The following is a 26419-nucleotide window of genomic DNA, read 5'->3' as shown; positions in this document are numbered from 1 at the left end:
CCAAGAGCAAGAAGGAGGCCAAGGAAATGAAAACTAAAAATGCTTAATTAGAAAGGCTAAACTCAAAGGGAATATTGATGAGACAAAACACAAAGAATTCCAAGAAAGACAAGCAAAAATTAAGGCACATTTAAAAAGGAAAGCACTCAAAGGAAATCCTAGAATGGTTCTAGAGTAGAATTAAGTGTTTAGTATTTCTTGTCTTTATAATTTCATGTCCATCCTCCCTGTAGACCCCTAAAATTGTCCGGGTCGGAAATAAGACTCAAAGACTCTCGACGACCGAAGGAAAGTCAGCCGGAAGGACTCCTGGAAGACCCTAGGATGATTCTTTGTAGGTCTAGAAGTCTTAGAGTAGCTTAGAATAAGGGTGTGTGAGGATTGGAGCTCAATACGCCCTCCTAGAGGTTCAATACGGCCGTACTGAGCCATTTGAACTACAATACGGCCATAATGAAATCAGTACGGGCCGTATTGACTCCTTAGGCCGTACTGCGCCTCAATCCTATAAATAGGACGTCATTGGCTCGTCCTTCCACACATTTGGAGCATTTCTCCACCCTCTTGCTGAGTATTCTTGGGTTTTTGAGCTATTCTCTGCCCTAGAAATCTCTCCGAGAGCTGATCCGACTAAGTTCTTGAGTTCACGAGCCTTTAGCTTGAGACTCGAACAAGTCGAAGGGAAATCTCTTGGATTTCCATAGTTAATATTTATTTTTAGGGAAAGGAGCGAGCGAACGTGTAGTGGGAAGGAGCGCCAAAAAGCCTCCTAACTCCTTTTTGAATATATAAAAGCCCGCTTCGAAGGTTTCTTTCCAAATCCTTTCTTTTACCGCTTTCATTGATCGCTTTTTGATTGTTGCATTGCACGTTTAAAACTTTCATCATGTAGATAGTTTACTTATAATCGTTCTAATAAATAGGGGTAGTTTAGTAATTTTACGCTATTATTTATGAAATAATCTGTCATAGGGAACCCGAAAGGGGCGTTGTGGGGTGCTAACACCTTCCCCACACGTAATCGACTCCCTTACCCAAACTCTGGTTGTAATGGCCAAAGTTGATTTGCGAAAATCAATTGCCTTATGTCTTTTTCCAATGTTTTGAGTAAAACATTGGTGGCGACTCCAAGAACCCCTTTTTGCGAAAACCACTAATCCATGGAGGGTCCCGTTTGGGATTAATACGGATTGGTGAGAATTATTTAACAAAATTGTTAGTTCGATGAGGTCTCAGTTTGAGAATAAGTCGTTCTAACAATCCATCATTTTTCAAAACTAAAAAGAGTCCGACCATCGTCGCGAATGCCAATGTCCGTTTCGGCGGGTGGCGACAGATGGCGACTCCACTGGGGAAGCTTCGAGAGTCAGTCCCATTTAGTGATGGATTATTTCTAAAATGATAGTTTAAAATTACTTTATTACCCCTCGCTTGTATGATAATATGTTTTACCTAATTGGCTTTAATAACTGTTGGATGTTTAAATTTTCGCAATTGTTTGAAATATAAACTGCACACGAACCTTTGCACACAACAGTTCCCTCTATACCCGGGGGCATGAGTGGAAAGCCATAGGGAGTGGATGTTAGTACGGCCGGTTGTCGAATGGGTCTATAGGTGCCCGTAGACCGTTGTCGGAAAGCATCACTCAAGGTGAAAACCATGAACTCAAGTCCGACAGTGCGTTGGAGCTTTCCATCGACTTACGACGAGAGGGATTGGGTCCCTATAATGGGGGCACCTTGGGGGCCTTAGACCGGTGAGAACAGTTAGAACCTCCTTGAATATGCACTTGTCTGCAGGATACCCCTACCTCGTGATTCGCTCGTGACTGTTCGTGGATGAGTGAATTGTTTATGTATAGGTCTATGTGACATTGTTTATGCATTAATAATAAACCTCGTGATGAGGTCTAAGAATAACCCCCATGCATGAAAAATGTCATGACATGAAAGGAAAGACCATGTGTGAAAATATAATAAAAGTGAGGAGCATGTGCATCATTACCAATAAGACATCATGCATCCTCATAACCATTCATTTTAGGCTCACCAATACCCCTTGACATGAGTGAAAGAGACCCATGACTATTAAGATTCTCCGTTAGGGGAGAGATCATAAGTCAAGGAGGGTGGTAAACCTCCATCTTAAAAAGGTAGCACCTTAAAGATGGAAGGTTATCAAGCTCATGTCAAGAGTGTATTCATTCCATAAATAAACTAATTAGATTAAGCATTCATTTTAGAAAGTGGCTGGTCATCTCTCTGTCCTCACGCGCGCGCAGAAACTCAAGAAAATGGACGCGTTGGAGGAACAAAATAGGAAGCTTACAGCCGAGCTCTCACAGCTCAAGGAGCAAATGGCGCAAATGATGGAACTCATGCGTCACCAAAACATACACGGGGCTCAACACAGTGACCATGAGTCCCATCATGAGAAGGAGCAAGAGCAAGAGCCTCCGCAAGCTATACCCCTTGGGGCGGGGATTACAATTAGAGAGCCCGAGATTTCAAAGGAGCAATTCCACGCTCTCGAGGACCGGCTGAGGGCTATAGAGGGGCATGATTTTGATATTAAAGATGCCGCCGACATGTGCTTAGTGAGGGACATCCAATTCCCTCCCAAATTTAAAGTGCCCGATCTCCCAAAGTATGTGGGATCGACTTGCCCCAAAAGTCATCTCACCATGTATTGCCGAAAGATGGCTGCATATGCCACTAATGAAAAGCTCTTAATCCATTGCTTCCAAGAGAGCTTGGCTGACACCGCACTCAACTGGTATATGCAGCTGGATGGGAATCAGGTGCGTACATGGAAGCAGTTGGCCGACGCATTTCTAAAGCGCTACAAGTATAACATCGACCTAACACCCGATAGGTCCGATCTTCAAGCCTTGAGTAAGAAAAGTGATGAATCCTTTAAGGCATACGCCCAACGATGGAGGGAGTTGGCGGCACAAATAGAGCCCCCGCTGTCGGATAAGGAGACGGTGTCCCTGTTTATAAACTCGTTGACCGGTCCCTATTATGACAAGATGATAGGGAACACGACAACGCTCTTTTCAGACATCATCACCATTGGAGAAAGAGTGGAACAAGGGCTGAAAAGTGGGAAGCTAGCTAAGCCTTCCCAATCATTTGAAGCTAAGAAGACCTATGGGAAGAATAAGGAGGGAGGAGTCAACGCCGTAACTATTTCTTCATCTTCCTCTGCTTCGAAGTCGGGAAAGTCGCAGTACAACCCTGTTAAGAAGTTTGATAAACTTCTGACCACATATAGCGACCTCCTGCCGAAGCTAGTGCAAGCTCATCTTCTAGCTTACATTCCACCAAGGAAAATTGATCCACCTTACCCCGATTGGTACAATCCGCAAGACAAATGCCTATACCATTCGGGGGCACCAGGGCATTCAACGGAGAACTGTAGAGCTCTCAAATATAAGGTCCAAGACCTTATCGATGCTGCGTGGATCACTTTTGATTCGACAGTGCCCGACGTGAGCAAGAATCCTCTGCCGAAGCAGGAGTAGAGAGAAAAGCAAGCCACGATAGGGCCCCTCCACATTTTTCTTTTTGGGACTCATGATCAGTACCCGAGATCATGAGATCCTTTTCATGTAAATAAGGGTTTTTTTGTACAGTTTTTCATACATATCAATAAAGAGGCATTTTTCACACATCATTCTCTCATTTATTCTTTTCTCTCTTTCTCTCATTAACATTAATAATTCTAAACCAAAAACAGAACCGATAAAACAATTATGTCTGTGATTGTTCGCTCCGACCGGGATCCGAAAGTTGAGGATGAATGGGTTGAGTTGGACAGTGATGAGGAGACCATCTCTCCGGATCTGCAAAGACTGCTAGATCAAGAAGCTCGTCTACTCCAACCGTATCAAGAGAAATTGGAGACCGTGAATTTGGGGCAGGGCCAAGAGATAAAAGAGGTCAACATTGGGACCCATATCAGTGATGAAATAAGGGCGCAATTGATCCAATTGTTAAGGGAATATAAGGACGTATTTGCATGGTCGTATCATGATATGCCCGGTTTGGACTCTAACAACGTCGAGCACAAGTTACCGTTGAAAGAAGGGTTTCGACCCGTCAAACAAAAGCTCCGACGAATCAAGCCCGAGTGGTCTTTAAAGATCAAGGAGGAGGTAGAAAAGCAATTAGACGCGGGATTCTTGGTTGTATCTCAGTATCCCGAATGGCTGGCTAACATCGTGCCAGTCATTAAAAAGAATGGAAAGGTTAGAGTTTGTGTTGACTACAGGGATCTGAATCGTGCCAGTCCAAAGGACGATTTTCCCTTACCGCACATCGATACACTAGTGGATCATACAGCCACGAACACACTCTATTCCTTTATGGATGGGTACTCTGGGTACAACCAAATCAAGATGAATGTGGAAGACCGCGAGAAAACTTCCTTCATTACACCCTGGGGCACTTTCTACTACAGGGTGATGCCTTTTGGACTCAAAAATGCGGGTGCCACCTACCAACGAGCGATGGTGATGTTATTCCACGACATAATCCACAAAGAAATCGAAGTATACGTGGACGACATGATCGCAAAGTCAAAGGACGAAATGGACCATATCCAATATTTGAGAAAATTATTCAACCGGCTTCGCAAGTATCAGCTTAAGCTAAATCCGGCTAAGTGTACTTTCGGAGTTCGGTCGGGTAAGCTTCTCGGGTTCATCGTCAGTAAAAAGGGCATAGAGGTGGACCCCGATAAAGTGAAGGCAAAATGCCTCCTCCTAAGACCGAGAAAGAGATAAGAGGATTCCTCGGCAGGGTGAACTATGTCGCAAGGTTCATCGCACAGTTGACTGACACGTGCAAACCAATATTCAGGCTGTTGCGCAAGAATCATTCCGAATCTTGGGATGAGGATTGTCAACAAGCTTTTGATAAGATCAAACAGTGCTTGGCCAGTCCACCAGTATTGGTGCCACCTATCGAGGGAAGACCATTAATCCTCTACTTAACCGTGCTTGATGAGTCCATGGGAGGTGTGCTAGGACAACAAGATGAAACGGGAAAGAAAGAACGAGCCATCTACTACCTGAGCAAGAAATTTCTCGACTATGAAACCCGCTACAACGGCTCAGGCAGTATATGATTAGGCATACTACTTGGTTGGTTTCCAAAATGGATCCAATTAAGTACGTGTTCGACAAACCAATAATCACTGGGAAGATTGCCCGATGGCAAGTACAGTTATCAGAATTTGACATCATACATGTCACACAAAAGGCCATCAAGGGCAGTACCCTAGCTGATTACCTAGCACACGGGCCGACCAACGACTACCAATCCCTTCAGGATAATTTCCCCGATGAGGATATAATGAATCTACAACATGAAGAGCCTAAAGATGATGCGTGGACCATGTATTTTGATGGAGCCTCCAACATGCTTGGACGAGGGATTGGCATAGTGCTAATCTCTCCACAAGGAAAATACATTCCCATAACGGAAAGACTCAACTTCGATTGTACAAACAACATGGCTGAATACGAGGCTTGCGCGTTGGGAATCCAAGCAGCCATCAACAATGGTATCCTAAAGCTCAAAGTGTTTGGTGATTCGGCCCTAGTCATCTACCAACTACGAGGTGATTGGGAAGTCCGAAATCCTAAACTGATACCATATGTTGAGCACATCAAAGATTTGACACATCTCTTCCAAAGTGTCGTCTTTGAATACATTCCAAGGGAGGAGAATCAGTTTGCCGACGCTCTTGCTACGCTCTCGTTGATGTTCGCCTTGGATAGTGAGCATGAAATGCCCATCATCAATATCCGGCGGCACGATAAGCAAGCGTTCTACCTTCTGATAAATAAAGCTGTCGATGATTGTCCATGGTTCCATGACATCAAGCAATATTTAACAAAAGAGGAATATCCTGATGCGGCGAACGATAATGACAAGAAGCATATCCGAAGAAGGGCCATGGGATTTCTGCTAGTCGGTGAAACCCTCTACAAGAAAAATTATGACTCGGTCTTGTTGAGATGTATAGACCAAGTCGAAGCTCAAAATATGATCAAAGAAGTACATGAGGGGGTTTTCGGTACCCATATCCCCGGGCCTGCAATGGCTAAAAAGATCCTCAGGGCGGGATACTATTGGTCGACCATGGAAAGGGATTGTTACCAGTACGTGAGAAAATGCCATAAGTGTCAAGCATACGCCGACAACATTCATGTCCCACCGACTCCACTCAACGTATTGGCTTCACCTTGGCTATTCGCAATGTGGGGCATGGATGTTATTGGACCCATCGAGCCAAAAGCATCCAATGGACATAGATTCATCCTTGTGGCCATTGACTACTTCACCAAATGGGTAGAAGCGGCATCGTATGCTCATGTGACCCGAAAGGTGGTAACATCCTTCATCAAGAAGAACATTATATGCAGATACGGTATTCCCGATAAAATCATCACTGATAATGGATCTAATTTGAATAACAAAATGGTGGAAGAACTGTGCCAAGAATTCAAGATCCAACACCACAACTCTTCCCCATATCGGCCAAAGATGAATGGGGCAGTCGAGGCAGCCAATAAAAACATCAAGAAAATAGTGCAAAAGATGGTTGTCTCATTTAAAGACTGGCATGAGATGTTACCCTTCGCTCTTCATGGTTATAGGACTTCAGTACGCACATCTGCAGGAGCTACTCCATTCTCCCTCGTCTATGGGATGGAGGCAGTTCTACCTGTCGAAGTCGAGATACCTTCTCTAAGGGTAATCATGGAAGCAAAACTTTCCGAGGCAGAATGGGTTCAAAGCCGATACGACCAGTTGAATCTTATTGAAGAGAAACGGCTGAACGCCATATGCCATGGTCAAGCCTATCAGAGGAAGATCAAAAAGGCTTTTGACAAGAAAGTCCACCCTCGAGTCTACCATGAGGGAGAGCTGGTAATGAAGAAGTTGCTACCAGCTCAAAAGGACAAAATCGGAAAGTGGGCCCTGAATTACGAAGGACCATACGTGGTGAAGCGAGCCTTCTCAGGAAGAGCATTGATCCTCACGTACATGGATGGAGAAGAACTTCGATACCCAGTCAACGCTGACGTGGTAAAGAAATACTATGCTTGAAGACGTTGCTTGCATAGGCCCGCTAGGATGAAAACCCGAAAAGGGCGTCCTAGGCAAAAGTTAGGGCAAAATAAAAAGCCCGCCAGTACAAGGGTACTAGGCAAAATAAAGGCGAATTTATCCCCGCTAGGATACGTCCTAGGCAAAAATTAGGGGCAAAAGAATAAGACACAAAAACAAAGCAAGCAACGATCACTTGAATCGAAAACCGAAAGGCGGTTCAAGTGATTATCTTCTAGAAGCAAGCGTCTTGCAGTGTCTACACTCCTGGCTCAGGCATCTCACCCGAAGCAATTAGGGGAACGTAAGAGCAACAATTACAGATATAATTGTTAAGCCTAATGTATATAGCCTACCCTGGCCAGCCATTCTTCAGAAATTCCTTTTGTATATCTTTCTGTAAAAACATTTGTGAATATCAATAAAATATCTATTCATTTCTCTTCTCTTGACCATGTGATTATGCCTCTAAATTGGTGTTTCTTAAAAATTGTACGAAATTCCTTTAATAATCGGTCAATAAAGAAAGTTGGAGGGGTTCCTATAAAATCCGTAATCTCCTGCGTAAGAGGCTCACAGATATCCTCCCTCACGTCGACGACAGAAATTCCTCCAAGAAGAGGAGGATAGGGAGAGCCATTCATTTTTCTAAAAACATTAACAAAATGATTAAACTTGCATTTTGTGCATCACACACATTAGTTGCACATTCAAAGACCTTATCATGAGGCAGTCGCATAAAATAGAAAAATAGGAAAAATTTCTTGTGTATGACAGCAGCCAACAGAAAAAGCCGAAAAATCGACAAAAAAGGCAAAAATTCAGAAAATCCAACAATCATACAGAATAACTGAGCCTGGAGAGGCTTGCCGAAATAATACTCCCCAGAGACATCTCAGCTTGCACTCTTGGGCCTAATTCCCAGTGAAAGCTATCAGAGCAAGATCAGCAAGATTCCCCAATGGAAGCATCATCATCCAAATAAAATATCCGAGTCAAAGGACTTAGACTTCCTCAGTGGAAGATAGCTTTCCAACTCGAGCGACGAGTGAAGCTAAGCCTGAAGAGGCTTTCTAAATAATACTCTGGGATACATAAGATCCTCAATCCCCATTCGCCTACTCAGAGGCACTCCTTCAAAAAGAGAAAATCCGAAAAGATCAATAACCATTCCCCAAGCGGAATTCGGTATTCAGCCAAACACCGAACGTCAAGATAATCTGCCTAACAGAAGAGGCCAATCAAGATCAATACGACAGAATCCCCCAGCGAATAACAGCCTACGCAGAGGCAACAAAACCAGAAAATCAAAAAAAGTCACCCGAATAAGGATAATCGGGATACTCCACCAACGTCGAAATGATGTCAGCCAATCATAAGGCATCGCTCACCTCAGAAAGAACATCTTTGTGTCTGCATCCCCAAGGAATCAGAATTTCCCCAGTGGGCACCAACTACGCAATGGAAAGTTGGGACACAAGAACCTATGAGTAACTGCACATCCCCTAGACGGATCCCTGCGTTATCCAGCCCTCAGCGGCACCAAAATCAAAAACAACCGTCGAAGCAGCATCGTGGACTGTGGAGACAAAATCATCACAAATCCCTGGAGAGGCCAAACTCACGCTACCAAAGTGACCAGAAGCACGGAGGTATGCAACCCTGGGGAGGGCAAACCGCAGACCCTGGAGAGGGCAAACTCACGCTACCAAAGTGACCAGAAGCACGGAGGTATGCAACCCTGGGGAGGGCAAACCGCAGACCCTGGAGAGGGCAAACTCAAGCTGCCAAGGTGATCAGAAACACCGAGGTATGAACGAGCCTGGAGAGGCGAAGACTAATACTCAGCTACCGACTTCGTCAGAAACACGGAGGTATGCAGCTGCCAACGTCGTCAGAAACACGGAGGCATGCAGACCCTGGAGAGGGCAAACTCACGCTACCGAGGTCGTCAGAAACACCGAGGTATACACGAGCCTGGAGAGGCGACGACTAATACTCACCCTGGAGAGGGAAAACTCAACCTAGAGAGGCTACTCAACAATTTTCCCACCTGAAGACACTACAAGTCGGAAGGATGGCTTACTCCCCGGACAATTGGGTCAACTCCTATACTTGTCAACCGGTACACCAAAAAAGCCGTTCGAGGGCAGCTGTAGACCCCTAAAATTGTCCGGGTCGGAAATAAGACTCAAAGACTCTCGACGACCGAAGGAAAGTCAGCCGGAAGGACTCCTGGAAGACCCTAGGATGATTCTTTGTAGGTCTAGAAGTCTTAGAGTAGCTTAGAATAAGGGTGTGTGAGGATTGGAGCTCAATACGCCCTCCTAGAGGTTCAGTACGGCCGTACTGAGCCATTTGAACTACAATACGGCCATAATGAAATCAATACGGCCGTACTAAAGTTTTTGAACTTCAGTACGGCCGTGCTGAATTCAGTACGCCCGTACTGTAGTTCAAAAACTCAGTACGGGCCGTATTGACTCCTTAGGTCGTACTGCGCCTCAATCCTATAAATAGGACGTCATTGGCTCGTCCTTCCACACATTTGGAGCATTTCTCCACCCTCTTGCTGAGTATTCTTGGGTTTTTGAGCTATTCTCTGCCCTAGAAATCTCTCCGAGAGCTGATCCGACTAAGTTCTTGAGTTCACGAGCCTTTAGCTTGAGACTCGAACAAGTCGAAGGGAAATCTCTTTGATTTCCATAGTTAATATTTATTTTTAGGGAAAGGAGCGAGCGAACGTGTAGTGGGAAGGATCGCCAAAAAGCCTCCTAACTCCTTTTTGAATATATAAAAGCCCGCTTCAAAGGTTTCTTTCCAAATCCTTTCTTTTACCGCTTTCATTTATCGCTTTTTGATTGTTGCATTGCACGTTTAAAACTTTCATCATGTAGATAGTTTACTTATAATCGTTCTAATAAATAGGGGTAGTTTAGTAATTTTACGCTATTATTTATGAAATAATCTGTCATAGGGAACCCGAAAGGGGCGTTGTGGGGTGCTAACACCTTCCCCACACGTAATCGACTCCCTTACCCAAACTCTGGTTGTAATGGCCAAAGTTGATTTGCGAAAATCAATTGCCTTATGTCTTTTTCCAATGTTTTGAGTAAAACATTGGTGGCGACTCCAAGAACCCCTTTTTGCGAAAACCACTAATCCATGGAGGGTCCCATTTGGAATTAATACGGATTGGTGAGAATTATTTAACAAAATTGTTAGTTCGATGAGGTCTTAGTTTGACAATAAGTCGTTCTAACAATCCATCATTTTTCAAAACTAAAAAGAGTCCGACCATCGTCGCGAATGCCAATGTCCGTTTCGGCGGGTGGCGACACTCCCAAGTCCAGCCAAGGTATTTGTCCAAGTTCAGCCAAGATTTTGGTCTCAAATAGGTCCAAAGATAGTCCAAGTCCAAGTCCAAATGTGTAGGGTAAAAAGGTCCAAGTCCACAAGTTTTGCAACAATTCCTTTTAATTTTTTCTTTTCTTTTCTTTTCCATTCAATTTTCGTACCAGCTTTTTGGCCAGCCCATGGGATCAGATTTTGATACTATTTTTCTTATTATGTGGCTTGGTTTTTACACTTGTGGTGGTTTACAAGGTTACACAAAAAAAGGAAGGGGACAAAAATGACTAGTAGCATGTAAATGGCAAGTTTTGGGTGAAGTGTCTTTGGTACTTTTGTCTTCTTGTTAGGTGCAGATTTTTGCAGTATGTTCAGAAATATTTCAGACTTACATCTCACTTGGTTGACTCATAAAATGGGCAACAAGACAAGGGGTGATGGTGGCATGCAAGAGTGGCTAACCATAAATGTGCAAGATACAAGTTACACATAGAAACTCAAAAAATCTTGGAGCATGTTAAGGACTAATTATCATGCAAGATTGACTTCTAAGATGGACATATATGGTTCAGCCAGCCACAAGGAAAGAGGTTTCATGCATCATTTTTCATGTTTCATGCAAACCAAGGTGTGTCATGCATATATTTTGAATTTTAAGGAGAAAGAAAAAGAGAGGGAAACATAACTTTGTCAAAAATTGGATGATAAAAGATCAAAATAGAGTTCATGTAGTGTTCAACATGTTCATCATGTTCTTGAAACAAAAATTTCCAGCCAAGACAAAATAGAGAAAAGCACAAAAGAACCTATTTTAAGAGAATCCTAAAGGAGAACAAGGAGGCTCATGAACAAGTAATGAACCACTCAACAAGAACACAATATTTCAAGCAATATTTGAGAAGAAAACATCAAAGATAACATCAAGACATGTAAGAAGACATAGACATGACAAGGAAAAATTTTAAAGACACAAGAGAAGGAAACAAGTCACCCTTGAAGACAACCATGGCTCTTGATACCACATGATGGGCTCCTTCCTTCCATGGTGTGTTCTTTGGCTTCCAAGGAGGAGATACCTCTTTCTCCACAGTCTAGGAAGAAGGATGATGGCTGGATGTTCCTCAAGGGTGGTGGAAAAACAATATTGAAGGGTGGAGGTGAAGGTGGACGAAAATGGAGGTGGGAAGGTGGAAGATGTTTTTGGTGCTCTTGGCTAGCTCTCTCCACCAAGGGTTGGTGGAGGCCACTCAAGGGAAAATCAAAATCTCTTTAGGGTAGAGAGGAGAGGAGGTTGGGCATGAGGACCCTAGGAGACTAAGGAAGGATTTTGAGGCACAAAGGCTCACTCAAAATGCATATATTCCAAAGTGGGTACAAGGTGGAGGGACTATTGTACTTATAGAGATAGGAGAGCATCCTAGGGTTTCTTGGGAGCATTTGGCCGAAAATTTCAAGTCCAAATGCACCCTAAATGAATCCTAGATGCAGCCCAAATGAAATGGCTCTCATCTCTCCAAAAAGACTAAAGTACCCTTAGTCCTAGAAAATGAAAGAAATGGACTTTTGACCTTACTAGTCAAGGTTAAGTCCCTAAATAAATCCTAAGCCTAATTTTGCCCCATAATACAAAGGCTAAATAAAAATACACAATAAAATCCTAATAGCTAATGTACCCCAAAATGCAAGGGCAAAATAGGAAAGGAAAGAAACAAGCTAAGGAGAGGGCCCAAAATCCACACACATGATGATCATGGCTTTTAGTGTGGTGTGTTCTTCATCTTCCTCTACTCTCCTAGCCATGGACCTTGTGATAGGCCCTATATGATGTCTCAAGGATGGTCCTCCATCACTTTATCTAAGTTTCATTTAAGGATCATTTGAGGTGAATTTGGTGCACACATGTTCAACCCCTACATGCTTAAACCATGTGACTCCAAATTCATGCCAAATGATTTTTAAATGAAACTTGGATTAAGCCTAATGGACCTATTATAGTTTTCTTTCAATAATCCTATTCTAATGGCCATAATACATTAGCCAACCAAATACAAACAATAGGAAAAATTACAAGAATTAAAATGAACCCCATATTGGGTACAAAAAGGCCAAAGGCCCATGAAGTCCACAAATTAGGCCTATAAAGCCAAAAACCCAAAACACCTATACTAAAGGTCCAAATACAAGACCAAAAATCTGAAATCCTATACTACTCAAAAACACAATAAAGGTGGTGGTCAATGTAAAGCCCATGTGAAGAGTACCCTGGGCCCATCAAGCCTATTGGGCCCACTAAGCTCTAAAACAGTCAAATCTTCTAGTAGTCTCCTAGCCATGGCTCTAGTGGTTGGACCCTTGGTCCATGCTCTTCCATCACCTATGGTGAGTGTTACTTGTTCCAGCCTCTCCAAGCTGGATTGGTATTGAGGCTCTAGCCGACCTTTTCTGATCTTATACTAGTTTTGAGGGTCTAACAACCTTTTCTGATCTTGCACTAGTTTTGAGGGACCAAACCTTTTCTACTCTTGTACTGGTTTTGAGGGTCCAACAAAATTTTTCGCTCTTGTACTGGTTTTGAGGGTCCAACAAAATTTTTCGCTCTTGTACTGGTTTTGAGGGTCCAACAACCTTTTTTGCTCTTGTACTGATTTTAAGGGTCCAACATCCTTTTCCGATCTTGTACTTTGCTATGTGAGTATTGTGGTTCCTTTTTAAGCGTCTCCTGTTGGGGATGACATGTGTGATAGAGGTTCTAGTGTTGTTCCTTCCATGTGAGTATTGTAATGCCTCTCCAGGCGTCTTCTGGGGATTGGTTGGTAGGAATCTAGTATTGCTCCTACTAAGGTGAGTATTATGATGCCTCTCCAAGCGTTCGTGGTGATGATGAGTATTATTGTGTTGGCCTCTCTAATCACCTATTGTATTGATGTGCCGACCTCTCCAAGCCGGTGAGTATTCTTTGCAGTCTCTCTAGGCCGATGTGGTTACTTCTTGAACTAGTTTGTTTATAGAGGATTTGTTAAAAGTGCCTCTATGTTGGTCGTGGGAAAATGATGCTTGGTATGCACTTGTTTTGGATTTATATAGATCTTTCTTGGCTCTCAGCTAGCTCTTCTCGAGGAGAAAGTGATGTCTTTGTTTTGGGTAAAGGAGGTACAATGACTCTTCCCTTTTTTTGAATCTTTGATATCTAGTAACGTAAATAGATGTTAGTCTTGGATGGCTTGGTTAAGGTTTTTTGGCTGGTGCATTTCTGATCTTTTATTTCCTTAGCTTTGGCTTTTCAACATGTTTGAAGCTTGCCTTTTTCTTGCAATTTTTTTGACTTTCCTGAATGCTTTGGCTTTTTTAACATGTACAAAGCTTGCCCTTTTTTCTGAATCATTTTTTTTTCTTTTTTTTCTCTTTTTTTTGTTTAGTCGCTAATGACGAAAAGATCCATTTTCCCTGATGATGGTGTTTCTTTATTTGATGAGTCTTATTTTGAAGCCACTCCTTGCTTTGGTCTTGTAATTCATTTTTTTAGGCTTGCTTATTCCTCCTTAGCGAGTTTGTTCTGTCTTTTTGTTGATGTTTCTTTCTATTCTTGGTGGTTATACGAAACCATTTGAGTGCCCCTGTTGGGCTAGACTTCTAACACATTCTTGTTGGTATGTGCCTTGCTTGGTGGTCAAGCTTTCAAGCGCTTGTGGGTGATTTGGCTCAAGAGCTCCCCATGACACAAGAAAAGAAAACAAGGATGCAAAATGAAAAGAGGGTGCAAAGCAATAATGGATTGGATGTCTTTTTTTATATTAAAAAGTGAAATTATACCATTTTGTGCACACTTGTTCCATATGCATTCTATGCCATGATGCCTTTATGCTAATGCTCAAATGTAGATTGATTTTACTTTCAAGAAATTAATTTATGCGCATTAATTATTAGCGTGGATTGTTAGCCTTTAGTTTTTTCGAATTCATTCCAAGTGTTGCCTCTTGAACCTGAGGTTTATGCAGTTTGGGCCTCTAGCCTATATCGGATGTGATATATTAGCCCTTTGATCAGGTTTACCTAGACCATGTTCTAGGAAACCTCCAATTTCTCCTTATGAGTATTCACTGTGCATACTCTATGTATCTCTCAACATTACCTTAATTCCATATAGTTCAAGTGAAAAGAAAGGAAGGGAATATACACATATATATTTTTTGCAAAAGTTTCGTTAGAAATGATTTTTTCAAAAATGGTTTTTAGAAGATTGGTTGGCCGAGGTAGGCTAGTGTTTGGGTTAATAAACAAGGCATATTCGATGTAGGGAAATTTTTGTTGTACTTAGCCTTTTCCCTTTTAGGAATCGAGTGATGACTTGGGGTCGTGCTTTGATTGAATGATCCCCCCTTAGCCACCTTTTGGTTTCCAATTGAAGTTGCTACTTTACCATCCTAATTTTTGCCTAGGTCACTAGGTTACCCTTTTTTTATTATGGGTCTCCTAGCGGACCTTGCCCTAATTTTTTAGTAGCCCCCTTGGTGGGTTTCCTGCCCAGCTTCTGTCTTTGCAGTGTTCGTTTGAGATGTAGGATCCCTTCTTTGTTTCATTTTATTAGACCCTAATCATGTTTAAGTTATGCTTTCAAATTTTATTGTAAGGCTATCGTCTAAATGATGTCCCTGTTCTGAACACGCTTTATTTATTACAAGTTAACAAGTGAGGTTTAGAGTAATTATTTAAAGAAGAGAAAAGAAATGAGATAGAAAAAGTATGCCATTAAAATAATATTTTGATTTTCACGTGCCCTTTTAATGTAGCTTGTGGGCCTGGGCATGCCCCAAGTTCATGATTCATACATAGAGAAAATATGGGAGAATGCCCCTTAGAGAGGTTCGATACAATTGAGCCTTCTTCTAATGTCAATGCTTTAGAAGGTCTTATGTGAAGTGAGACATCTCAGCTTCTCCTCCCTTAAAGATGTGGTTGGCTCATATCCTGAATTTGTCGCTTTAGGGTTGACTCAGAAGTCTAATAGCTTATTATTTCTTGAACATCTCTACCCACCCTTGCCTTGGCTAGTACCCTCTTTGTGCCACTAAGCTTCCATTATTCGAAATCTTGTTCCTGTGAGTGATCCCTTAGGGTTTCCTTTATCGTATCTATGTAAGAGATGTTGAATGGTTGTTGATGAGTAGTTCTTCCTTAGCTTAAGTCTATTGTCAACTTGCCATCTGCCACGAGTTTAACCTTTTGAATGAGGAGGGTATAACTTGCCTTTGATGCTTCTTAAGAGACGACTATAGGTGGGGAGTGATAATAAAACTTAGAGTATAATTTTTATGGAGTCTTGATTATTGACGGGAATACTCGAGCTACCTTTTGATTTTCAACTTGAGCAAACATTGCTTTTTTTTTTCTTCTTTCTTTTGTTTATTCTCTTATCCCTAACTTTTTCATAGGATGTATCCTATAGAAATTTTTAGCCTTTTTTTTACCCTAATTTTTGCCTAGAATGCCCTTTGTGAGTTTTCATTCTAGTGGACTTTTAGCAATGCCTCCGATTATGATGTTTCTTCCCCATCTTGGACTTACCTTTGTTACATAGATCTATCCCTATCTTGGACTTATGGGGAAAGGCTTTTGACATTTTGGTAGTAAACTATTTTGACGTTCCTTCCCCCATTACCCTCTTGGATTGTAACTATTTTAACCATTAAGTGTGTCCTGCTCTAAAGTGCGAGTTTGATTACTAGGGACTTACTTTCCATGATTAACATGTATAGGTTATTTTCTCTTTTTATTCTTATTTATTTATTTACAAGGAAGGAGTAATGATCTAGATGAATGCCATGCAAAGAGAGTTATGAATCAATAAATATCAATCTCATTGATTTGTTTATCGATGAATGCTTGAATAGATTTTGACAGTATCAAGCGAGAATCTAAAGAAATTTTTAAGTGGCTGATGGCTATGTGAAACATGTCTTATTAATGCCTAAGTTTGTACTATTTTTTTTTTGTATAAAGACTTTCGCCTTAGTAGACTCAGAATTTGCCTAAAAAATTTTATTAATCAAACATTTTTGTCATAATGGGCTTTTTCCCTCTTTTTTTCCTTTTTTTAAAAAAAATGCATATTACACTACTACAAAAGCACTGTTCTACATCGGTTCTGGAAGGTAATCTACATCGGTTATAAAACCGATGTAGAATAGAGCGATGTAGATTTGCGTTTAAATCTACATCGGTTGTCAAAAAACCGATGTAGATTTGCGTTCAAATCTACATCGGTTGTAAACAAAACCGATGTAGATTTGAACGTAAATCTACATCGGTTCTACCTTAAACCGATGTAAATTGCATTTTAAAAAAAAAATCAATTATTTTTTTAGATTCTTTCTGAGTTACCTGTATAAACATATTTCATTCATAGTATAATTTCAAAATCTAATTGTTGAGTTCCAATTCCCTCAATTAGAGGTTATCAGATATAATAACTACTCTAATAAAGCTATAACTTTGAATTCCATTTTATTCCTAAATAACTGTATTGAATAAGAGAAATCTTAAATAATTGTATTGAATGAGAGAAATCTTAAAAGTAGGAAAGTCAACATATTGAGCTAAAACTAAACAGGGGCAATCTCATCTCATCAAGGAAATCATGTGATTTTTCTCAAATTTTTATAAACACCATTGATGTGTCAAAATTAGTTCCCATGAAACAGGATGTTTTCAAAAATCGGTCCAGATTCATACTCTTCAAAAATCTTAAAAATAGGGTGCACATTTGTTCTATAATAATTAGGAGATTTGTTCCGTAATTAGGACAGATTTGGATGATTTGATTTGTACAGTTTTTATTTCCTTATTTCCTTAATTAGGAGACTAGTAGTATATATAAATGTATTTTGAGGAATTTTTAATTATAGCTGATTATTACAGTTTTTATTTCCTTAATTATAGCTAATTTGTACAGTTTTTTATTTCCTTATTTCCTTAATTAGGAAACTTCTAAATAAATCTCTAGTTATCGATTAACTTTTAATTTTGAGGAAAGTTTCCATTTCATTAAGTTCATAAATAGGCAAAACAAGGAAATAAAAAAAGGAAACAAATAATAGGCAATTCTTATAATTAAATAGGAATCCCTATAAATCAGTAACAATAATAAAGAATAAATCGTAGATCCTAATCCCTGAAATTCTGCAACATAATAATATCCCATAAATTTTGGGATTTCTATCCAACAGTGATTATTTTGTTAAATTTTTTTGTTTATAACTATTCTGTTAAATATATTGTTATTACTATAATTATGTAAATTTAAAGGTTTTTTTATGCATATATTATATAGAAATATAATTTTACATTTTAGGCAAAAAATATAGGATCTTACAACCCTCGGTTTCAATTTTTTCTCCCCTTCCTGATCTTAGGTAAAATCTCAATTTTAACAACATTGCTTTTGAGATTTTGCATAACTGACAGATAAGTTCTCATGACAAACATCAAATTAATGAATCATCTATAGTTTCCACGACAAAATGGAAATCAAAGGTCCAATAATTAGAGTATGAAGTTCAAACATTTTGCAAAACAAAAAATCTGATCCATTAATATAGTACCGTGGACTGTAGAAAACATGAAACATGCTTTTCGCGAATATAGCATTGGCCACAGAAGAAAGGAAATTGGGATAATAACTCTGGCTACCAACAATTGATTCAGGAAGACCATTTCTTGGTCGAGCAGCTTTTCGGATTCCCAATCTCAATTCTCCATTTTCACCCCTACAAACAAATTAATGACCAATAAGAAACAAACATTATAATGATTTTATTATCAGTCATTTTCCATGCTTCCAAATTTTGGCAAGACAAATTCTAGATCCCCGAGAACCAAAAATGTCACTATGCTAATTTGGTACTTCACTGTCACTATGACAAGAAGCTTCCTTAATATTAACATCAACAATGAATGTTTACTAATCATTCCAATAAAAGAACAAATTAACAGTGATTGCTAGAACAGTATAGGAAAAACAAACATATCAATACCAATGAAAACAATATCCTATTTGAACATGTATACACACCTTAGAAACAGAACTGCATCTCCAGAAATGAGATTCTTTTGGTTAACAAAGATACTCCAGCCAGTAGTGAGCAGATGCCGCCTTGGCTGACCTGACAAAAAGTTACCACATGGACTTTTTGTATCATTTATGTCAATCAATATGTGATTATGAAGCCAGCAACACCAACTTTTTCATTTATTTTTTCAATTACCTCTGTAAATATGTCTAAATTTCCATTCCACACCATGCAGGTCTTTGGCAACAAGCTCTTGAGAGGGTCTCTGCTGCTTATAATCCTGTAGTGAGCACAAAAGCAATTCATCATTCTCAAGGAGACAAAGAATTCAAAACTCTTGAAAAATTTAGTTGTAGAACTTATGAGTGCAAAGTAGAGCATGGTGTCACACCAAAGGAGGAAAACAGCCTTCAGCAGCTCTGCGAGGGACTGAGAACCCCCCATGAGTGTTGGTGTCTAAGGCTGTAAGCGTTTTGCAAAACATGTGAGGTGTTGACTTGGCAGGTGTTGTTTCATTTCCCTGTTCATCTGCTCTCAATTCCTCACGATCTTTCCCCTCCAAATACAATCCTGCCAACTGAACACAACCCAAGATTTCAAGCACTCCCCTTGTACTACAAACAATGCTCAAAATAATAAGAATTTCTCTACTTTAACAGAAGCAAAATAAGGTTTGAACAGCCACAAATGTTAGTCATGTTGCATATCAGCTTCAACAGCCAGCACCACAAGAGTTGTTACAAAGGAGAAAACAAACCTTTGCCAAGTAAAGATTGCGGTGGTCATGAACCTCATTTTTTGCTTTCTCCAAACATCACCGCGTAAAATTAAAAACAAGAGAATCACACAATTGAAGAGTAATAAGAAAAATTAGGTCAGTGGCATGAGGGAAGTAACCTTCGTTGCCGAGAGTGGATTGTTGTTTGGGGTGTTTCAAGATGGAGAGGCCGTGCTTGAGAACTTTCTCGGAACGGTGAACCTTGAGCTTCCTGACAAGGCAGAGGTAGTCCCACGCGCCGCCAACGGCAGTAGCACAATGCCCATAGCCTCCTCACTCCCAACAGCAATCTTAACCCCCGAATTGTGGAGCGCGGGGAGTTCGTGCTCGGTGACGTCTGCGTCGTCGAATTGGAATGCATGAGGGTTTGAATTTAGGGTTTGGGAAATGAGGAGGGGAATGCGGGAGGGGGCATTGGAGAGGAGGAGGTTGTTGAGGAGGACGAGGAGGAAGGCGCAGGATTCGTGTAGGGTTAGAAAATCGGGGATAGTGATGCGGTGATTGAAGGAAGTGGTTGGAGTGGTGTTGGACGAGGAGAGTCTATCGAGCGCGGTGGAGTCGATACGCATTTGAGAGCGGGAGCGACGGCGAAGACAGAGGAGGAAGCACTTGAGCTCTCCGTGGTTGCTCGCGGCGGCTGGGACGTTGCTGAGTGAAAGGCTTTAACCTAGCGTGGTCATCAGGGGCTCACTTCTACATCGGTCATAATAAAAACCGATGTAGAATGGCTCATATTTACATCGTTTCTCCTCCTAACCGATGTAAATATGTTTACATTTTCTATTTATTTACAAGTTTGCCACCGCGTTTATGATTTACATCGGTTATAGTAAAACCGATGTAAATTTAGCGATGTAAAAGAGTGTTTTTGTAGTAGTGTTAGATTCTAAGAAGGCTTGGTTAGACAGACATATCAAAGCAAGGACCCAATCATAGTATTTTCAAAATCAATTTGGGCCTTTCTTTAGAGTGTAGATATTGTCGTATATTAGAGCACTCACTTTTCTTAACTTTCTATACATGCTACTACCTAATCCTTCCTTAACTAATAAAATAAAATGAATAGGAATTAATGAGCTAATCTAGAATGCATGTCATGTTTTTTTCCCTAAACTGTATCATGTTTCCATTATCTAAAAGGAGATGATGCATTCTAAAGATAGGGATTTCTTTTATTCAGTTTCTTTCAAATAAGAAGCTACCTATATGATGTTAATGGAATGATGACCTAAGAATGTACAAAGGGGCATAAATTTCTTTTTTATTTTTTATTTTTTTTATTTCTTTATTATCCATTCGCTTATTTTAAAATTCCAATCCTCTCTTATTGAAACAAATAATACAAACAAATCCACTCTTATTTAATGGGCCTGACCCACTTAAAGCTTCCCTAGTGGAGTTTCCATCTATTTGAACCCAAAAAATTATGATTTCACTCATAGATGGTTTAGACCTCCATTTTGAAAATTTCATTAGTTAGGGAATATGCGGAAGCCAAACTAATCCCTAATCAAGTTTTTTTTTAAGTTCAAAGGAGTCGCTACCAATATTTTACTCAAACATTGGAAAAAGGAAAAAGGTTTTCACAAATCCATTATGGCCTTCATAACCATGTTGAGATTCATAGTAGTGAATCAACTCACCTCTGGAGATTGAAGGTTTTGATGATAACAAAGTGAGGAACAAAGCTGACCAAGGACAACAACAAGTCAGAAGTCAAAAACAAAGTCAAAGAAAAATGTGGCATAATGTTGTGTAATAGGAGTAGCTTATAAGTTGTTTTGTTGAGCTTATTTTTCGTGTGTATGCTTTGTGCATGAGCTAATCTTTATCTAATATGATTAGGAGTGAGTATGATGATGAGTTTAAAAGCTTAAGAAGTTATTTTGAGACATAAAATTGAGTTTTGAAAACTGACTCAAAATAATCGATTATCATTAAATATAATCGATTATTCCAGCAACAGGTAAAAAGGATACCTTGCTGCAATAATTGATTATTTGTGAAATAATCGATTATCCCAGAAATCACTCTCTAGAATAATCGATTATCTTGCAAAATAATCGATCAAATTGTTCTTGGTTGATTTCCAGAAATCATGAAGAACAAAATAATCGATTATTCTTTAAAATAATCGATTATCTGGTTTTGAAAAACTTATAAATAGTTTGCACATTTTGAAACTTCAGAACAAGATAGAACTGAAAATCAAAAAGAGAAAAACGTAATTGAGAAGTCTTTGTCCCCTTCTTGGAGAGTTTTCTTTGTGAAACCAAGAAGAAAAATGTTTTTGAAATGCTTTGAGAAGAGATCATCATCATCATCATCACATTCTTGAAAAGAGAAAGATAAAGATTTGCTTCTGAATTCTAGGTGAATTTGTTCCTTAATTCTTTGTGAATAATTGTAAATCTTGAGTAGGTTTCTCAAGTGGTAAGGAATTCTTGTAGTGGGTTTCTACAAGGGGTGCTTTTTTGGGGTCAAGAAAGTGGTTATCTTGAATGTAGGAGTGTATGCATGTGTGGTATGCTTGTAAAACTTCTTCATTAAGATAGTGGAACAAATCTTGATTAGGTTATGATTGAGGACTAGATGTAGGTCACATGTGGAGTGGCTGAACCAAGATAAAAGACTTGTGCAATCTTCTCTTATCCTTATCCTTTACTTTGAGTATTCTTGATTAACATGTTTGTATGAACAACATTGGTTTAAACTGAATCAAAGTATTACATATTGATTGTTCTTAACTTTGAATCTCATTAATGATTAATCAAGAAAGCATATAGGATTCATTCTTCATTAACAAGTCTCTAAGAAACTTCTTTGGAAATTCATAATTAGAAAAGTTTGAATTGAAATAAAGATCCTAAAATCTCAGAAAATTTTTAAAGTGTCATAAAATCCAATTCACCCCCCTCTTGGATTGAGCCATTCTTTTCTAACAAACTAGAATTGGGTTCGAGGGTCGGTTAGATGTAGGGAAGATGTAAGGCACCCTACAACGCCCTAATTCGGTACCCTATGATGAATTTAGCATAATAAAGAATAATAATTTAAATATTTTATCCTTTTTTTATTAACTATTTACACATTTTTCTTATAACAAATATATACAAAAATAAGGGGTTTAAATCACTAGCGTTAGAAAAAATGTTATCTACATGATTATTATCTACTCATGGTAATATCATGTGAACAAGATAATTTAAATAAAAAAGAGAGATGGAATTCATAGAAATACCTCCGAGGAAAGCTTTATAGAAATCTTCAAATGTTGTGTTAAAGGCCTGTTTTGGCAACCCTTCGCTCCATAAAAGATCTTACAAACACTCAAGAAATACGAAGGGAAAAAGAAGTGTCTAGACTCTAGAGGGATTTCAAAGACTAAACTTTTGGCCTTGAACATTGTTTACGAGACTTCTATTTATAAACACGAAAATCCACCATAACGGGCCATTCTGAATTTGGAACGGGTCATTTTGGACTTTTCTATTACATGTAAAATTTGAACCTAGAATGGCCTGTTTCCAGAGTGGAATGGCTCGTTTTGAATTTGAATTTTGCATGGAATAGACTAGGTCAGAACGGGGCATTTTGACCTAGGGTTATAGGGCTTTTTCTAAGCTCGGAATAGCTCGTTTTGGGCTACTAATTCTAACACTATGTATTTTGGATCACTAAATGTCATGTAAGCCTGTTTTGGTGGTTTTTTCAAGCCTTCGGGAACTTCTTCTGATAGAAGTAGTTGAAGAAGTGGTTGATTTTCTTCTTCACTCTCCACCTTTAAGGTCCTCTTCTCTTGAGGTTAGACTTATCAATGGCGGAAGCTATGGTTGAAAAGCTCCAAAGCTTGTGAAGCAACTTAAGGAGGTTCAGTTTCTTCCTTGAAGATGAAGAAACTTGAGGAACCAAAGAACAAAGAAGGAATTCCTTTGTTGAGAAGCTTAGGGGAGAAACTTCTTCTCTACGGAATTGAGACTGTTGAGAGAGAGAATTTTAGTGAAAATTTCTGAATTCATATGCTCAAAAGTGATTACAAATGAGATGTTTAGGAATATATAGAAGTAGGTAGCTTGTGGAGGGAACTAAGCTTAACCATGGTTCAAGTGAACCTTGGTTTGCTTAGCTTGACAATCCACCTTAGTTTAGGAGGCTTGTGGAGCAAGCTTCTATCTTAGCTTGTTTGGGAAGCAAGCTAAGTTAGAAGCTTGTAGCACAAGCTTCCCAAGGCACCAAGGCTAAGAAGCCAATTCGACCAAAGGAGAGAGTGGGCGGCCTTGGCTTGGTTTGCTCCATGTTACTAATCCAAATAATTTGGAATTGGTTTAGTTAGGTTCACCCAATGATGGTGAGACCTAGCTAAATCAATTCCTTGAAAAATATGGAGCAAAACAAGTCCAATATATAAAACTTGGCCTAGGCCTAACTCTGGCCCAATTGCTACTTACACCTTCATGCCTTGTTAATTGTTACCCCACTTCTACTACTGTAAAAGTAAAAATGAATGACCTTTAATACAAGGTCAAATGGAGTAAAAGTCTCCAAAAAACTTACTCTAAATTCACAATACAATGGTCTATAAAAATAAAATAAAGTGCCTCACGAATACAAAGGCAAAATAAACCTATACAAGAAACTACTATATTTACAAACATATGAAAGGTCTTCAGAATCATCCCATTCCTCTTGGTTCCTTTAATGTATCACCTCTTGGTCTCCTTAGCCTTGACATGTTTCCATCATCTTCTTCATGCTGAAAATCCATTTCTTTGTTTACATTCCCTCAAATAAAATTAGGTGTCTACACCAGGAGCCACGATGATGTATCAGGACCTTAGGAAGATGTTCTCGTGGCCTAAGATAAAGAGAGAGCTAGAAAAGTTTGTGTAGTCATGTTTATTATGCCAAAAGTCTATGGTAGAACACTAGAAGCCTTTAGGATTTTTGCAGCCTTTAGATGTCCCTATTTCTAAGTGGGATAATGTGTCTATGGACTTTGTTGTAGGTTTGTCTAGGACATGTAGACACCTAATTTTTTCCAGACCCGCAAATAAAGAAATGGACTTCTAGTATGAAGAAAAGGAGTACCCAAAATCCCAATAACAACCTTAGAACTAAAATGACACAACATTGGAAGGCCCAAAGCCCAATAAAGGCAAATTAACAGTTCGGAATGGGCCGTTCCCAATTTGGAATGGGTTGTTTCTCCTAAAAAGTCCTAGAAACCCTAGGTTGAAACGTTTCATTCCCCAATCTGGAATCGGCCGTTTCGACATAGGTTGTTAAGGGTAAAGTTCAAATCTGGAACGGACCGTTTCAATCAGATTCAAATTTTAGCCTTAACAAACTGGTCTAGAATGGCCCGTTCCGAAATTGGAACGGGCCATTTTGCTCAGGTCTAACCTTTATAAATAGGAGAATCAAACATTTTTCAAATGGAGGAAAAATTTAGCCTCTGAGAATCCCTATAGGGTTGACAGACTTCTCTTCTTCTCCTCCTTGTATTTCTTGTTTTGTAAGGTAATTATAGTGTGAACGACTACCAAAAAGTACCTAGTTTCTACCACTAGAGATCCAATAAAGCTCGACCAAGAGGTATTTTATAAAAATCCTTCCTTTAATCTATCATTCTTGTCATACGACATTTATTATCAATAAAAGCAACCATATAGATATCTTAGGTGAAATTGAGTAATTTTTAAAATTCAAATTAAATATCTTATTAATAAAAGGGGTAAACATTTAAATTATTGTTTATTATTATGCTAAAATCGTCACAGGATACCGAATTATGGTGTCGTAGGGTGCCTAACACCTTTCCTACACGTAACCGACCCCGAACCCAATTCTGGCTACGAATGCCATTATTGCAATTTTAAAAATATTTTCTTTTTCTAATGTTTTGAAAAAAAACATTGCTGGCAACTCCATGAACTCTTTTCAAAATCGTTAATTAGGGATTAGTCTGGTCTCTGGATATTCCTTAATTCACAAGATTTTCAAATTGGAAGTCCAAACCATCTGTGGGTAAGATCTAAATTTTCTGGATTCCAACAAGACATTTAGGAAGTTTGATTCTATTTGGGTTATAGTGGATAGGTTCACCAAGTTTGATCACTTTATCTCTGTTAACATTATATATGCCTTGGAGAGATTAACAGAGTGGTATATTAGTGAGATAGTAAGGTTACATGAGATTTTCTCTAGTATAGTTTCAGATAGAGACCCTAGATTTACCTCTAGAGTTTGGGAGAGTCTTTATAGACCTTAGGTATGAAACTTAGGATGAGTTCAACATACCACCCACAGATTGATGGGTAGACCAAGACAACTATACAATCTTTAAAATATCTTCTTAGAGCTTGTGTATTAGAATAGAGAGGTAGTTGGGATAATTGTCCACACTTGATAGGATTTTGTTGGATCGAGCGCTTACCACTAGGCCAAAAGCTATAGCTAATAGTCAGGGCGCAACTATTTTTACTTAAGAGTGCAACAGCCCAAGCGCCATGATTCGACAGTGACTTGGCCCACCTAGCCTCCGCCACGAGACAATTGATGCAACCCGCAACAATCTCCCCCTCAGTAATTTCCCCGCTGGGTATCGAACTCATGACCTTGGCTCTGATACCAATTGTTGGATCGAGCGCTTACCACTAGGCCAAAAGCTATAGCTGATAGTCAGGGCGCAACTCTTTTTACTTAAGAGCGCAGCAGCCCAGGCGCCATGATTCGACAGTGACTTGGCCCACCTAGCCTCCGCCACGATACAATTGATGCAACCCGCAACAGATTTATCTATCATAATGCTTACCATTCTAGTATTGGGATGGTACCCTTTGAAGCTTTCTATGGTAGAAGGTGTAGGACACCCTTGTGTTGGGTAGAACTAGGAGAGAATCTTATATTAGGACCTGAGGAAGGTGATATTGATCTAGGAGGAGATGAAAGTAGCTCAAAGTACGTAAAAGGGTTACCACGATAAGAAGGGGAAGAATCTTGAGTTTAATAAAGGAGAATTCTGAGTTTAAACAATTGAGAGGGAAGGATGTTCCTTTGGTTAAGGTGACTTGGGGAGGAATGGCACCTGAGAGTGC

General features: G+C 39.6%; 1 long non-coding RNA gene across 1 annotated transcript; it reads right to left on the bottom strand.

Moving 5' to 3' along the window:
- Nucleotides 1-17555: 17555 nt before the first annotated feature.
- LOC145953977 (uncharacterized) lies at nt 17556-19824 on the bottom strand. The gene is made up of 3 exons (XR_014431190.1): nt 18936-19824; nt 18740-18824; nt 17556-18637 (listed from the first exon to the last, which is right to left on the bottom strand). It is a non-coding gene; the product is annotated as an uncharacterized LOC145953977 (long non-coding RNA).
- Between the last annotated feature and the right edge of the window lie 6595 nt (nt 19825-26419).

The sequence above is a fragment of the Cajanus cajan genome, chromosome 1, assembly GCF_000230855.2.
Source record: "Cajanus cajan strain Asha chromosome 1, NIPB_CcT2T_4, whole genome shotgun sequence".
In the NCBI taxonomy this organism is placed as follows: Eukaryota; Viridiplantae; Streptophyta; class Magnoliopsida; order Fabales; family Fabaceae; genus Cajanus; species Cajanus cajan.
Note: the sequence above shows the minus strand (reverse complement) of the source record. Positions and strands in the feature narration are given on the sequence as shown.